The 17,035-nt window shown below is 36.4% G+C and overlaps 1 pseudogene; it reads right to left on the bottom strand.

Moving 5' to 3' along the window:
- Window positions 1-8,795: 8,795 nt before the first annotated feature.
- LOC124890818 lies at window positions 8,796-9,272 on the bottom strand (annotated as a pseudogene).
- Between the last annotated feature and the right edge of the window lie 7,763 nt (window positions 9,273-17,035).

The following is a 17,035-nucleotide window of genomic DNA, read 5'->3' as shown; positions in this document are numbered from 1 at the left end:
CTTAATTTTGGAACAAATTTCATGTAATAGGTATCTGGCACACCAAAACACATGTGCCCTGAGCTCCTTGCCGGCAAACCCTATGGCTATAAATCTGGTATATGGTCGCTTGGTAAGAAATAAGAATGTTGATGAAGCGATGTATTTCAGCTCTTTACATCATGTCCCTAATACTAACACTTAAAGGTGATTTTAGGATACTGTATGTTTGACATTGCTGCACATCGACCCCCGTTTAAAGCTTCTGTAAGTTGATTTTTCAGCTATCTGAACTTCGTAAACAATACCTCGAAAAGTTATACTTGTTACACAAAAAAAAAGTGAAGTTCTTTATCCTCATATCTTCTATATGATTTAGTGACAATATGAATCCAACAGGACAAAACTGGACTTATCAACAAAATAAACCGGGGTTTGTTCTCACCACTTACGATTATATACTCCTCCACCTTGTATGTATCTTCCTTCTCAGCACGCCACAAGTATAACAAATTAGTCAGCTGACAAAGCGGATTTAATTCTTGCAGGAAACAGATAATAAAAAGCATGCCAAGGAAAACTCCAGAACACCGACCTGCGGGCTACATATGTTCAAATTTTATTCTTTCCGTTTCAATCTGTTAAGTCTTATTTTCCTTTTTAGTCCGTTTAAAAGAGAATGTTTCTTTCCTTCTACAACAACTCCTTAATTATAACTTTCTACGTGGCATGTTTAAAGATCACAAACTTAAATTACATTTTGATACATTCTGCATACCTTTATTTTAAGACCACAAGATTCAAGTCTTCTTTTATGTCTTAAACTTCGTGCCAAATCAAAACCAGAAAAACAAAATGAAACGGAGGGAGTATTAAATTGAGATTCATCTTGATATAATTTTTTACCTCTACTTATAGGCTGCCGAGCTGTTGAGACATCAACATTTGCAACCCTTCATCTGCGTTTCTTCCTGTGAAGTCCCCGGGCAGAATGAAAGAGAAAACACGACCATCACCTGGAAAATCTATCAGTCCGAGAGGTAGCAGAGACACATAGTTGAAGCTAAAAGAGAAGAGAACTGTCCTTTACCTTGACGAAAGTGATAACATTCAGCCAAGAAACTTATCTGACAATTATAACACGTTCCGAGCCAAACTTGACACTAAGAGAGTAGATCCAACGAGCTACTCGGTTAGGATCTCTCAAGATAGTGAGGATTCTAAAAGTGGGGAGATGAGTGTGGCAGCTGTTTGCAATGTATATAATCAACAGGAGACTCTCTGACAAACAGAAACTACGATCACTCCAAGCTCGTCAAGTTCAAGGGCAAAAACATGGTCCGAGGAACAAGAGCATGTTTCTCCGGAGCATGTTAGTCGATTTGACGAGGGTGATACGAAGAATAACAAGACAAAAGAGCTTGAGATGTTGAGCAGTCCACTGGACCATGAGGAAGAAGATATAGTGGAATGTATCTCCGCAAAATCTAGCAGAATGACATTGTCTAATGGAAGATTCAACGATAAAACACGATCCTTCGATGAAGAAAGCACTTCATCTAATTCACAGTCGGCAAAAAGGTAATTGTACCTTTGAAAACTTTCCAAATAAGGAAAGACGACATTTATTTTGGGATGGGCGACACATAATTTGGGTCGGAGGTAGTAACAGATTTTTGCATATGCATCCATTTAGGCTTATTACGTTTCCTTTCAAATTGTTCTTAATATTCAACCATTTTTCATTTTGCGCTTGTAATGTTCTACTTCAAACAGATGTTCACGAAGGGATTTTTCTTAATATTTATAAATGCAAAAGCACAAGTACAATAAGTAGAATCAGACGCAGAATCAATGATTTGTACAAAATACTTTGCTTGACATTATTGAGTCAAGAGTTATCACATGAGAACAGCACTGATAGGCTTGCAACAAAGTCACAAAAAGAGGAGCTATTAACAGTTCCACCAAATTTAGCTAGAACAATAGAGGTCTAAAACAACTTCATCAACTAATTCTTGGAGAATATGCCTAGCAACTTCAGTGCCACATTCATATTATTCAATCTCGAAGTTCGTACATTTACCAAAAGAATGGCTCATATCCTATTCTATTAGCTCGTCTGGGATCAAACCAAAAAATTGTGTCCACTCTTCGACCTCATCAATAATATCGGCAATCAGTATCTCTTTGGTCATACTTGATGGTAGTTTGGTACAGGTTCTGAAACCAGAATCAGAGATTGGAGAAAATTTTGAGTCTAGGTACTCTAATAGACAATCAAAGGCGAATCCTTTAGGCTGATTCATCTATTTTGGGTCATTACAGCCAAGAAACTCACCGAAAGCCATCCACAGAAGACTCGAAAACAATTCATGTTCATTGAGAAAATGGCTCACAAAGAACCCATCCTCTACAGGTAGAGCCTGCTGTTGAGGTGTAGTTCCAAATATGAGTTCAGCATTTAAAATGACCTATTTTGTGTAGCTGAGTTTGCTTCCTTTTAACTGATCAATCTTGCTGAGCACTCCAGAAACATTATGAACTAGTTCTCTGCAACTCCTCCTGGTGGATAATGAGGTCTCACAATCCGAAAGATCTCTATCAGGTTCTGGAAAGAGTGGTTCATCATCAACAGAGTCCACTGATTCAGCAAGCACTTTGTCCTCTGGAAGAAAACAAGCATCATATTTATTAGAAGCATGGATGCATGAAATCCAAGTTCAGAGTTGTCTTATTTTTTAATTTATCTATTTGAGGGAAAGAAAGGAAGTATGCAAATAGTAAAATGTCAAATCGGGGACCATACTTGAGCTACTATTGGGACTGCTGGAGAGGTAGCTGTCAGTTGAATGGTGATCAAGTGAATTCCCAACTAAATCTGCTTCATCTTCCAAAGGAGAAAAATATCTAGTAGGATAAGTGAGAGCACATTTAGCTCTAAACCTTTGCAAACCTGGTTCTGAAATCTTTATTTCGGCCATCACAAAATCCATATCTTCTTTATCAGATCCGCCATGTCGAGCCCCAAGTTTGTCTGCCACATTGCTCCAAGTTTCAGAAGCTGAAACCAATCTACAATGTTCATACAAGAACCAAAAATAATAAAAACAAAAAGTTTCCTGTCAGGCTAAAATCTGAGACAGTAGAAGAAAAAGAAAGCTAAATGTGGGAGTATAGTTCAAGAAATGAGTACCAAACGAAGCTTTGGCTGCTTCTTATCCCCTCCAAACTTTTTTGAAGCTTGTTTCAAGCAAGCTATAAGAATGCAGCACAAAAAAAGAAATAATTTAGCCCTCTAGCTAGAATCACCTTCAAGAAATTAACCATTCTGCTTTAAAAATGAGTGGAATGTAGTAGTAGCTAACCTGGTGAAAGCAGTTTCTTTGGAAACAGCTTCTTGGCAAATCTACAGTTCCGATCAAAGAGCTGAAAGAAAATGCCCACACAACCACAAGGCCTTTTTCATCCTTCAAAATCCTCTCTTAAATTTCTTCACCTTTTCTCCCACTCTGCTGAATGTGATTCGCACACTTTGTCTTCCCTATAACATTCTATTAAACATTATCTTCACATTAATTTGGAAAGCATTAAACAAAAGACTCCCCCACTGGCCCCTCTGCCCACCACATCACTCACCCTCCTTGGCCCAAAAAACGAAAATGGGGAAAAAGAACTTACATTTTCATGCAAGAAACAAAGCAAAAACCCAACAAAATATCAGAAAGAAAGTAGAAAATAGCTATGAAAAGTAAAACCCTGAGCTGTGTTCAATTATGACAAAACTTTCACTAGAAACCACAGTCAAACAAAGCAAACACAGAACAATAAAATACAAACAGCAATACCCAGAATGTCTTCAACTTGCACCAAATGTGCTACTGTTCAAGAAAACAGCTAGAACTGGTTATAGTCCACTCTAGTAAGCAGTGGAGAAGTTTGTCCTCTTAGGGAAAGAGAATGGTGAGTTTATATAGTGAGGAGGGCCATCCACAATCCCAAATAATGAAGGAAGAATAATATTTAATGGAAGAAAAATAACATATAATGGATCAATTAAGGGGATTCTTCCCTTAAATGGATAGGGTAAATCAATCCGTTCCACCAATCATGCTATAGTTGCCATAAATAAATAATACCCTATTATAACATTTGAAATTTCCATGAATAGAACAAGTAAAAAGAGATTCTTCCTACTTATTAAATGGAATCAAGAAGTGGTATCTAAATTTACCATAATTAACCTGTGAGGGGATGTCTGTCAACCAAGTAAGGCAAGAAAAATAAAAAATCAATTACTGAGATGCTTTTCTCAAATCAAATTGGTACAGGATCATGCCCAAATAGTCAAAACATGAACATATTAGCCTTATTAAAGATTTACAAAACAATCCAAAAAATAAAAGATCAATTACTGAGATGCTTTTCTCAAATCAAATTGGTACAGGATCATACCCAAACAGTCAAAACGTGCACATATTAGCCTTATTAAAGATTTATGAAAAAATCCGAAAAGTAAAAAATCAATTACTGAGATGCTTTTCTCAAATAAAATTGGTACAGGATCATACCCAAACAGTCAAAACGTGCACATATTAACCTTATTAAAGATTTACGAAAAAATCCTCGAACCGTCACATACATGCTTTTCCCATAAAAAATTACCCATATTGACTAAGAGGCATAAAAAATGTGAAGTTGCAAGATGGAACTCTTCGACCACATTCTAATTCCATCAAGCCTCAGTTAACCGAAGGAAACAAAAAGGTAAGACTTCAATACTGCCTCTCAATGATTGATCAGAATACTATCCACACAAGTCCCATGTTTATGAATATGTTTAATTATGTTTATATCGATGAAAAGTTGTTTTTTTGTCCGAAAAAGTTGAAAGGTATTACCTGCTTCCTAGAGAGAATGAGCCAGATCCGTATCGTTCTTACAAAAGTAAAAATTTTATTCCAAAGGTTATGTTTATGGTTGTTGTAGCACATCCTCGATTTGATGAAAATGGAATTGAGTTGTTTTCTGGAAAAATAGCAGGAACTGTGGAAACAAAGCCCATTCAGTCAGTAACTAAAGATATCACTAGAGCTTGCTTGATAGAGAAAGTTCTTCCTGCTATTAGAGCAAAATGGACAGCTTCCGATTCAAATAATACTATCTTTTTACAACCAGATAATGCAAGGCCACATATTGGTAACAATGATTTGGAATTTATTGAAGCTGTCCGACAAGATGGATTTGACATTAGATTGTGTTTTCAACCATTGAGCAGTCCAGATTTAAATGTTTTAGATCTTGGTTTTTATAGAGCAATCCAAATTCTTCAATATAAAAAGGCCCCTAAAAATGTTGATGAATTAGTGGAAGCAGTGGAAAGATCTTTTGATGAAATGAAAGCGAAACAACTCAATCATGTATTTCTTACTTTACAATCTTGTATGATTGAGGTGATGAAAGATAGTGGCGGCAATAATTATAAAGTCCCTCATTTGAACCAAAATGGACTAGAAAGAGAATAAAACCTTCCTCTCCACCTTCATTGTGATATTGATATCGTCAATAAAGATTTGGCCCTACTTCAACAATGATATGTGTTATAATTATGGTAAAGCTCTTTATTTTGAAGTTGGAATGGTGTTTTTTCAAGTAGTATGTAGAAGTATTGTACTACTTCTGTGTATAGCCGTAGTGATCATCACGTAACTTTTACAATGATGTTTTGTCAAATATGTTAGGAGTACCATTTTTGTGTACAGACATGGTGATCATAATGTATTTTTTGTACTCATGAATAATTCTACTTACAATGATATAAGTCCCACCAGCTTATATATACTTACACGTCTTTTTCTAGCTTTATTGTTGTTTTATGCTTCTATTTGTTTCTTACTTTCTTATCACATAATAGAGGGCTGCGTAAATGGAAGGAAGGAGAAAAGGGAAGTGGGAGTCATACCGTCACATTTGTATGAATTTTTATTTTTAAACTAGGAAGTCTATTTTGAGAACAATTAATTGAATGTTAAAGAGTTTGTGCAGACCAAATATATTTGGACAGCATGGGGATGCCAATTGTTCAGGGGAACTAAATGAAAATAGTTGAAATCAATGTCGCGATTATGAGAGACCTTGGTTTATGCAAAAGGGTGTGGTACAGTTTCACTAATAAAGGCGGCCCCCTCAGCTATTATGGAAAGAGTAGTAGTTATGCTCCATAAAGACAACATATTCGGCATGGTAACATTTTGTCAGGCTACTCTAAGCTGATGGTGTCTATTACAATTCTTCTCTCGTGATGAATAAGATTGGTAATCACGATCCCGAGTAGAGTCATGTTTTGGTTTCTCCGTGTGACCTTTGTCTATTGAGCGATGACTCCTTTCCTTATACTTTTTCTTGTTCCGTTAAAAGTCATCTCGCTCCCTTTCCCTGTCAGATATCCTAACACTATCACGTTCATGAGACTTTAGTCTTCCTTGATCCTTACTCTTGATAAAATTTATTGTCCTTTATCTGTGACATTTATTTTTCTTTCATGTCATTGATTTGTTTTTTCAATTTATACTTTACTGTTTATGGCCGTTGACTGGTGTACACTGTATTTGAAAGTTTGCATCTGATGTTTTCTTGGTATTGATATCATCACTTTAGGATGTTATTCATTGAGACAATTGTAACTTCCGTGTTATGTTTGTTAAATTTGGTGTTCTGTTACTCACACTCACTGTTGTCGAGGGACTGAACATTTAATCATAAGCTGACAGTGTGATGATCTGGGTTTATTTTGAAATATCATAGAACATGGGCTAGCCTATGTATTTCTGGTGAAGAGAGAGCTGAGAAAGGTGAAATGTAAGGTTGTGAATGGTAGGAAAGCAAATAGGAGTGTGTCATTTGTGTTGACCAACTTAAAAAAATGAAAAGGTCGGGCTGTTAGCTTTACTATTTTATGGTTGTTGTTGAAGACTGGCTTCTTGAAGAGCTCTCCGAGAGGTGCATTGCATCAGCTTGATATTTGTTGGAAACTAAGTATTCGGTGCGGGAGTAAATAAGTGCAGAAATTAAAAAAAAAATTGTAGGAAATTGTTTTGTTGTGTATTTTCATTTTTGTGGTAATAAATATGAAGTGGAAGTACGTTGAAGCTGAGGTCGACAATATTCAATACTCGAAAGATTAAAAGAAAACAGTTTGCTGTGGAGTGAACTTCAGATCACGGTGCTTCTAAAACGATCAAACATTCATCAAGGCAAAGTGAAATGGGTATTTTCAACTCATGTTTAGAGTTTGTAAAAAATATGCTTGTTATACTGCTTGTTCAGACATACAATATTTTCTTACTTGATGTTGATGCATTCGAATTTGGAAAGCAAATTACACGGCTGACTTGTTAATGTAGGATATCATATCATGTGCTATGTCGGAAATGCACTCCTATCAATGTACTGTGAGTGTGAAGTATTGACGAGGCCTATGACGCGTTAGAGAAAATAGCGGAGAAGGATGTTGTCTCTTGGGTAGCTCACTGTCTCAATCAATTTTCAGTTCTAAACAAAAGAAGTTTGATCTTTGTAGTTGTGTTTGTTACTTTTTCCAATTGTAAGATGATATATGTGGAAAATGGGATCCCTCCAAATTCTTGTTTTCTTTAACTCTAGCTTTAAAGATCCAATTTTTACTCGAGAAATCACAGTAATGTGAACAATGAGTTGTCAAAAATCACAGGTTTACTTATGTAGAACCAACCAAAAAGAATAAATTGCTCTCAGTGGTTTAAAATAATTTTTATACTATAAAAATAAAAGGCTGAAAATTTAAATTTTGATTGAAGTGATAAGACTTTTACTTTAAAAAAAAAATACTAAAAAAGAAGTATTAATATATTTAAAATCAAGTGGGTCCAATAAGGGTAAAAAGGTAATTATGCCAATACAAAAATTCCAAATAAAAAAAGACGACATTTATTTTGGGATGGACAAAAATGGAAATAGCGACACATAATTTGGGATGGAGGGAGTCGTATTTTTATTTGGTTCGAAGGATATCATGTGCCACAGCAGAGAAGTAAAGTTCTGCTCTCCTCTCTTTCTCTTACGTATCTAGTTCTATAGCTTAACCCTTACTTTTACGATGTAAGGCCAGAACGTATGTCAAAAGTTATTTAATTTCGCTATTATGAGTATTTTTGGGGGTGTTGGACACTTAATTAAAAAGTATTAATACTATGTAATATTGATTGGTAATAATTATGTCTATCAACATTCTAAAATTAAATTATAAAATATTATTTTTTTAAAGTGGGTTGGCCCGTAAGGCCCACAACCCACAGAGTAATAGTGTGGGCTTGATATTTTTTGGCTCATCATTTTGATAGGCTAGCCCAACCTAACCTGTCAAACTCAAAGCCCGTGTGGGCTAGCTCGGATGGGCTGAGCCAACCCGTATTGACATCTCTACAAAAAAAAAAACTCTACATTATTGATATTCAAAGGAGACTTTGGAATCTTGAAGAATGCACGGAGGCGAATTCAGGATTTCAAAATGCGGATGTATGAATGTGAAATTCATCAAGATGACCTACATTATGCATATTATACTAGACAAGGAGCCCAGAAATGGGGACAAAACAAGAAAAAATTCCATGAAAATGTGCACCAAGATCATATAACTTACACACCAGGATTATCTAGGCTCTCGGGTACCCCCCACCCCCACCCCCACGCAAAACTTTCATCATCACCCTGTAAGACGAGGCCAACTTATCGAAAGATTGACATTGCTTCAGTTCATACAACCTTTCGATAGGTGCTTGTTAGATCTTATTAAGATTTTCTGTTACGATGATAGGATTTGCTTTTGCTATTTCATTCTTACCAGCATTCCTATAATCAAACGGGCAGTTGTGTTTGTCTGAATAATGATGAACTGCGCAGAAAAGATCACCACATTTGCAACTGAACCCCGTTCATCCCACACGGTTACGACAAGATGTGCACTTTTTCAAACCCTCTTTTGACTTCACTTGTGAAATTTGAAAGGCGAAATCTGCAGATGCAACCGCAGCACCTGCAAGAGCAAGTTCTGATTCATTGCTGCTTGAGCTTCTGCGTACGACGTGTTTGCTGGATGCAGCTGCAAGCTTTGCATGTTCCAGCTTCAGTAGTATCATGTCCTTTTGACACTTGGATAACATATTCATCGTAGTTGTACTACCGAAAAAATCATAGTCATTGATGCAGAGGACGAGGTCTTCTGGAGCTCGACAACCTGTCTCTTTAGATGACTCCATTTCTGCAGTTAACAAGTCAAGTTCAACACCACAAGTATCACGCCTCAAATCCTATTGGGGAGGACTGGCACCCGTAACCGAGGAGGCACGGGAGAACCAGCTCATCACCTGATACTTCCCATGCATACCTCTATGACAACCCGAAATTCGGACAGCATCATATCGTATATAAAAGGAAATAATCACCTGTATAAGCTCGAGCACACATATATATATATATGTATATACAATACTTTGCCATTGGAGCCATCACGTCTATTAACAAAACACCACCTTGACTGTACATTAGGTCTACAAAGACTCTAGACAATACACAGAGTTTAACTAAGGTCGGGACATACCCAGCCATATAACAAACTTCTATACAATATTAAAAGTTACTGGATATGACACGGAAAGCCCCAAAGCAAATTGGAGCTCACCAAAAGCAGCTGGATATCCTGACTCCTACTTGTGCGGTGTATGAGCTGAGGTTCCTGTGCCTGCAGCATTAAATGCAGGTCCCCCATGGGGATGTCAGTACAAAATATGTACTGAGTATGTAAAGCTATAGATAATCACATATGATATAGGAGCTCAATAAAAATTAGAAACAAGTGAATAAATCGTAATAGGAGCGGACCACACTTACTAGAACTTGTGACAACCTATACATTGTATTTATTCAATCACTTTACCTTCATTCTTATCATCTTTGTAATCATTACTGTACTATACTGTGACCATTAAGATGCCTCCAGTACATATCAACTGGGATCGACCCATGATAGGCTTATGCCCTTGGGTACCACCCATAAAAACATAAATAGGGATCAACCCATGATAGGCTTATGTCCCTGGGATACCACCCGATAAGAGAGAACTTCCATCACTTAGTTCAATTAATTTTTGAGATTGTTATTTCGATTGCCACCGCAAATTTGATACTTTGAAACAATGATACATCAATAAGAGACATATAAATAGATCATCAATGCAATAACAATGAAGTAAGAACTCATTGGCATATCAATGAAGTGTTTTGGAGTCATCAATGCCATAACAATGAAGTAAGAACTTATTAGTATATCAATGAAACGTTTTGGAGTCATTAATAGCACATGGATCTTGTTTGAGTAACCAGATACCTTCTGACATTCATTAGTGCAATAAACATGTAAGATTTGGAAAACAATTAAGTATTGGAATGTCTTGACATCTTGTAGAGTGGAAACAAGTTCATTGGTAACGTAGGACATCATACAAAACCATTATGGATCACATGTTATTGAATAACTTTGGAAACTTTCTTAATAGAAAAATTGTTCACTTTTATGCCAAAGATATGGTATAGAGTATGCTTTACATACCTTACTGTCAACCTTCAATACTAGTCCCAAAAGGACTTCCCATCTTTTCGGATTACTTATCTACAATGAACATATATAGCAATCTAGTATTAGAACCCAAACGTCACAATTCAATTATTTGAATTCACCAAACTAGTGGTTAAGTAGTAAGCCTTAATTACACCATAAAGAGTGTCACTTGAACCCTCTTATACTCCAATTACATTCACATGCCATGCATATTCATACATCCTCCTCCAATATCAAGTTTGGATTCATTTATCCTTCCAACCAATTCATTAAACCAAATTGAGCCATAGACATAAATAATCATCAATTCAATAGTATATCACCATATCCACCTTCCATAACTCAATTACCATATCCACCTTCCACAATTCAATACAACCAAACCATGCAAAATAGTCCATAACCCTATTTCCATCACCTTTCAATAACAACCAACACATATAATCCTCTATCAAACATATACATATGGAAAATAATAAAGGAAAACAATATTCATACCTTAGAATTCACCTGTTGATTATGCAATCCTGTTTGCACAAATAATAGGAGCCGTTCGAAGCTCTCGAGATGACAAACAAAGTTATCTGATTACTTTGGAATTTCTACAGTTATCTATGTATATATACACATATTCCCGTCCATAATATAATAGGAAATAACCAAAATGCCTTTAAAATTTAAATAATGTAAAATCTGTTCTTTGGTGGACTGTTTTGTTAGGCAAAAGTAGATCGACCATAACTCTTTGCTCTGATATCGGATTTGGGTGATATTGGTACCGTTGGAAGGATAATTCAAAGAGATTTCATTTCATATAAAGTAGGCCACCCATTTCGTCTTGTACAAGGAGTTATGGTTATTTGAAGTTGACCCTAAAAATCTGTTTTGATAGGCCGAAGTAAAACGAGTATAACTCCTCACTCAGACGTTGGATTTGGATGAAACCAATTGCATTGGAAAGAAGACTCAAAGATATTTGTTTTCATAGGTTGAAGCTCTACCAGTTCATTATATTAAGGTAGTTATGATCGTTCGAAGTTGACCCGAAAATACGGCTGGCCTCAGTAGTTGGTGTGCAGGAAATTTTCCTGCACATTTATTATTCCCAAATATCCCGGCCACCGTTTTATAGTTTCGAACGTGCTTGATTATATCCGAAACCTATCCGTTTTTGGAAATCTTTATATCGTTGGAAAGCTTATTCAATAACCTTCGTATGGACCATTGACGGGCAAATTCCGGTATAAATAAAATTAAAAAAAAAAATTGATTCCATATAAATAAGACCAATACACGTACTTGAATACGGGGTGTTACAACAAGTTCGTTAAGTACATCACGAAACAACAAAGGGACAAACAAAAACTTCAACCAAGGAACATCGCGTTTATGAAATATAAAGCAATTCAGAATAATACATACATTCAATATCTCGTACTTGCTAGATTTTTGTCTAATTGAATAGTTCTTCTATTTCAATTGCCGGGGGTCTATCGGAAACAACCTCTCTACTTCTTCGGGGGTAGCGGTATGGACTGTGTACATTTTACCCTCCCCAGATACACTGGGCTTCTTGTTGTTGTTGTTCTATTTCAATTGGTCTGCTTCTAACCATCTTGGATTATCACTCTCATACCACAACATTCTTCCTTTGCTGTTACCATTTTAACTATCTTATCGTACGACTTGAAGCGTGTGTTGCCATGCAAACCTTTTTTCTTCTAAGAGTGTTTAGCATGCTGGACTATTTATGGAGTGATTTTCCTGACCAATGCATTGAGCATCCTATGAATTCTATCGATGGAAACCTTTAGACATCTTCATTCTTATCTGCATGTATGCTGGTTTGCATCTGATGAGCTTAGGTTTTGGAGAAGATTGTTTCAACAGAATAATATATATTCCCCAATGACTTAACTCAAGGTTTGAGTTCGAAGGACCAAGCATCCGCAAGACGAGCTTCCAAAAAAAAATGACATGAGCTGACAAGTAGGATTGAACTGAAGTAGAAATTTAGAACTTTCTCGTTGGAGTCACACGTGAAGTAGTTTTCTTTACTCTTAGCAATAGAAAAGAAGAACCAGTAAGTACTTCGCACCTATGATTTTCCCTGTATCAATAAGACTACTTTCTTGAAGTGGATAATCTTTATTTGCATCGTTGCCGATTATTGCGAAGATGAAAATATATGAGTGATTATCCCTGATTTTGCTAACATTTTAAATGTGTACCTATAAGGAAAGATAAGAATAAAGAACAAAAGGAACGACTAAACGAGGGAAGGGAAAACAATTGTTAATAAAATTATTCATCATTGTCACCGGCTATATTTTATCGTAAAATATTGCTAACCTGTGTTTGTAGAGCGCAACCTTTTTCCAAGATCGTGGCTGTTTTCAGCCTGTGTTGTAAGCACATCCAGGTTTCTGGAGAATGAAAGACCTCAGATTTCATAAATACTCCATCGTACCAAGAACCATAGAAGGGGTAATGAGGTTGAAAATAAAGAAATGAATAGGATGATCATAGAACTTCTTTAGTGGTGTAATCGGAGGACGGTGACGATTTTTTTTCCCCGTGTTCAGGGCGGAGGTCATGAGGAATTCTAGAGGAGAACTTTTACCGGAAGAGGTAGTTAAATGCGATTTCAATACTTATGAAGCTTCTCTGTGCCTTCCCGGTAGCTTAAAAAATTGTGTGTTTTCATGTTGTTTTTTTTCCTGCTATTATGGAAACTCTGCAAATAGCTGACACATCTATTGTTCGATTTGGAGCATCTGCATTCCGACCGCGTTCATCATAGAGACCTCAAGGTAAAACCTTGCTGTAATCGGCGAAATAGAAAAGCCTTCTTAGCATGAAACGTTTTTAACGTGAACTATTTTGAATTCAGTTATGTAACATATTCATCACAAAGGACAACAACATCAGGTTAGGTAAGAATGCCCGAACAATTGCTTGATTGGGTCGTCTTTTTTTCTTTACTATCCTTCAAATTCACTTGATTGTCACAGGTGATTTTGGATTAGGAAAATTGCTAGATGCAGAAGGCCTTGTTTCCTCGGTATGAATTTCTATTGCGGCAAAATGAACCTCTTACTTACATGCAAGTTTCGACCATCTATTGTCACCTAACAATCGATTCAGCATATCTATTTAGCAAGAGAGAAATCCCTTATCCCTCCAAGACCAAGAAAACCTAAAATTTGCTTTTATCTTCGGTCATACGTACCAAAATGTTGTCGTGGTCATCTTCCTTTTAATCAAAAAAAAATATTGTGGTATTCATCATATTACAAAGCTCCTGTCGCCATAGCACCTAGCTTAATGCATTTGATAAAAAGACATCGAGTTGTACAGCTAATCCTTAATTTTGGAACAAATTTCATGTAATAGGTATCTGGCACACCAAACGACATGTGCCTTGAGCTCCTTGCCGGCATACCCTATGGCTATAAATCTGATATATGGTCGCTTGGTAAGAAAAAAGAATGTTGATGAAGCAATGTATTTCAGCTCTTTACATCATGTCCCTAATACTAACACTTTAATGTGATTTTAGGATACTGTATGTTTGACATTGCTGCACATCAACCCCCGTTTAAAGCTTCTGTGAGTTGATTTTTCAGCTATCTGAACTTCGTAAACAATACCTCGAAAAGTTATACTTGTTACGCAAAAAAAAAAAAAGAGAAGTTCTTTATCCTGATATCTTCTATATGATATAGTGACAATGTAAATCCAACAGGACAAAACTGGACTTATCAACAAAATAAACCGGGGTTTGTTCTCACCACTTCTGATTATATACTCCTCTACCCTGTAAGTATCTTTCTTCTCAGCACGCCACAAGTATAACAAATCAGTCAGCTGACAAACCGGATTTAATTCTTGCAGGAAACAGATAATAAAAAGCATGCCAACGAAAACTCCAGAATACCGACCTACAGTGAGTGCGAGCTACATATGTTCAAATGTTATTCTTTCCGTTTCAATCTGTTAAGTCTTATTTTCCTTTTTAGTCCATTTAAAAGCGAATGTTTCTTTCCTTATACAACAACTCCTTAATTCTAACTTTCTACGTGGCATGTTTAAAGATCACAAACTTAAATTACATTTTGATACATTCTGCATACCTTTATTTTAAGACCACAAGATGCAAGTCTTCTTTTCTTTCTTAAACTTCGTGCCAAATCGAAACCAAAAAAACAAAATGAAACGGAGGGAGTATTAAATTGAGATTCATCTTGATATATTTTTTTACCTCTACTTATAGGCTGCTGAGCTGTTGAGACATCAACATTTGCAACCATACCTCCTCTTGTGTCACAACCCTTCATCTGCATTTCTTCCTGTGAAGTCCCCGAGCAGAACGAAAGAGAAAACACGACCATCACCTGGAAAATCTATCAGTCCGAGAGGTAGCAGAGACAGACAGTTGAAGCTAAAAGAGAAGAGAACTGTCCTTTACTTTGATGAAAGTGATAAGATTCAGCCAAGAAACTTATCTGACAATTATAACACGTTCCGAGCCAAACTTGACACTAAGAGAGTCGATCAAACAAGCTACTCGGTTAGGATCTCTCATGATAGTGAGGATTCTAAAAGGAGGGAGATTAGTGAGGCAGCTGTTTGCAATGGATATGATCAACAGGAGACTATCTCACAAACAGAAACTACGAAAACTCCAAGCTCGTCAAGTTCAAGGGAAAAAACATGGTCCGAGGAACAAGAGCATGTTTCTTCGGAGCATGTTAGTCGATTTGACGAGGGTGATACAAAGAATAACAAGACAAAAGAGCTTGAGGTGTTGAGCAGTCCACTGGACCATGAGGAAGCAGATATAGTGGAATATATCTCCGCATTCAACGATAAAACATGATCCTTCGATGAAGAAAGCACTTTATCTAATTTACAGTCGGCAAAACCAGATCCAGAGGCAGCACCAAGATGCTGTGTTGCTGAAACTGAAAATGGTAGCGAGTGTAGAGAAGTTGCTATTGACTGCTTGTCAACTGAAAGCGATGGTTCACTTCTACACAAAGACGAGCTAGAAAAGAAAGCAACCTCGGTTTATGACACCAAACAGGCTAAGAAATACGCTCTACGAGCACTGGATGATAAGGTTTCGCAGCTCAAGTTACTAGCCGCATTAGGTTGTAAGGAGGACAAAGACGACTGGGGTAATCCCACTGAACAAAGAGCTGAAGCTTTAGAGTCTCTTTTGGAGATTTGTGCGCGACTACTTAAGCAGGAAAAAATCGATGAGCTTGCTTATGTGCTGAAACCATTCGGGGATGATGGAATGTCGTCTAGAGAAACAGCAATCTGGTTGACAAAAAGTCTCATGACTACACAAAAGTTGTCCAAGGGGTCGTGATGTTGCACACAACCTGTCTTTTGACCTATAAAACGAGCCTCTGTCTTACCTAAATCATCAAGTATTGTTGGACTAAACTATTCCTCGAGGCTTAACTTTGTTGAGCATCCCTTAGTTTTGATTCAATTGTTGTAGGACAGTTGATGGAGCTGTGAAGCTTATATATAATGTACTTTTAAAGTTTATTTCTACTCTATGATGATACTTACCACATTTTCTAGTGTTATTTTTTTCTCCAAAACTACCTACAGACAAAGATTATACATTTCTTCAGCTTCTTAGATATGATTGTGTTATTATCGGAGTCGATTTCTAATATAGTCACTCAACTAATAGTATTATCTCAGAAAGTCACGTTCTGAGAATCAAGAAGAAAGTTGATTTTCTGAGGTAATAACTATTAGCTGAGTGACTATCTAAGAGGCCAGCGCGATATTATAGTTGTCTTATAGAAAAAAGTATCAACAATCAAACTGTTCCTTTTAATATTCCATTCCTCCAACCTCAAGCCTCTTGTGAAATGAATTTAATATTTTAAAAAAGTTTTTTTTTTTTATACTATTATTATAGTTTCCCTCAGGCACATTTTGCCAATTTATAATAATTTGATCTTGATTGTCATAATTTATTGTTATCATGTTACTTTTCTTATACTTTTCCTTGTCCCTCGCTCCCTTTCCCTGTCAGATATCCTACCACTATCACGTTCATGAGACTTTAGTCTTCCTTGATCCTTACTCTTGATAAAATTTATTGGCCTTTATCTCTGACATTTATTTTTCTTTCATGTCATTGATTTGTTTTTTCTATTTATACTTTAATGTTTCTGGCCGTTGACAGGTGTACACTGTATTTGAAAGTTTGCATCTGAAGTTTTAGTGGTATTGATATCCTCACTTTAGGATGTTATTCATTGAAACAATGGTAACTTCCGTGTTATGTTTGTTAAATTTGGTGTTCTGTGAGTCACTCTCACTCTTGTCAAGTGACTGGACATTTAATCATAAGCTGACAGTCTGATGATC

Source organism: Capsicum annuum, unplaced genomic scaffold (genome assembly GCF_002878395.1).
Source record: "Capsicum annuum cultivar UCD-10X-F1 unplaced genomic scaffold, UCD10Xv1.1 ctg2574, whole genome shotgun sequence".
NCBI lineage: Eukaryota > Viridiplantae > Streptophyta > Magnoliopsida > Solanales > Solanaceae > Capsicum > Capsicum annuum.
Note: the sequence above shows the minus strand (reverse complement) of the source record. Positions and strands in the feature narration are given on the sequence as shown.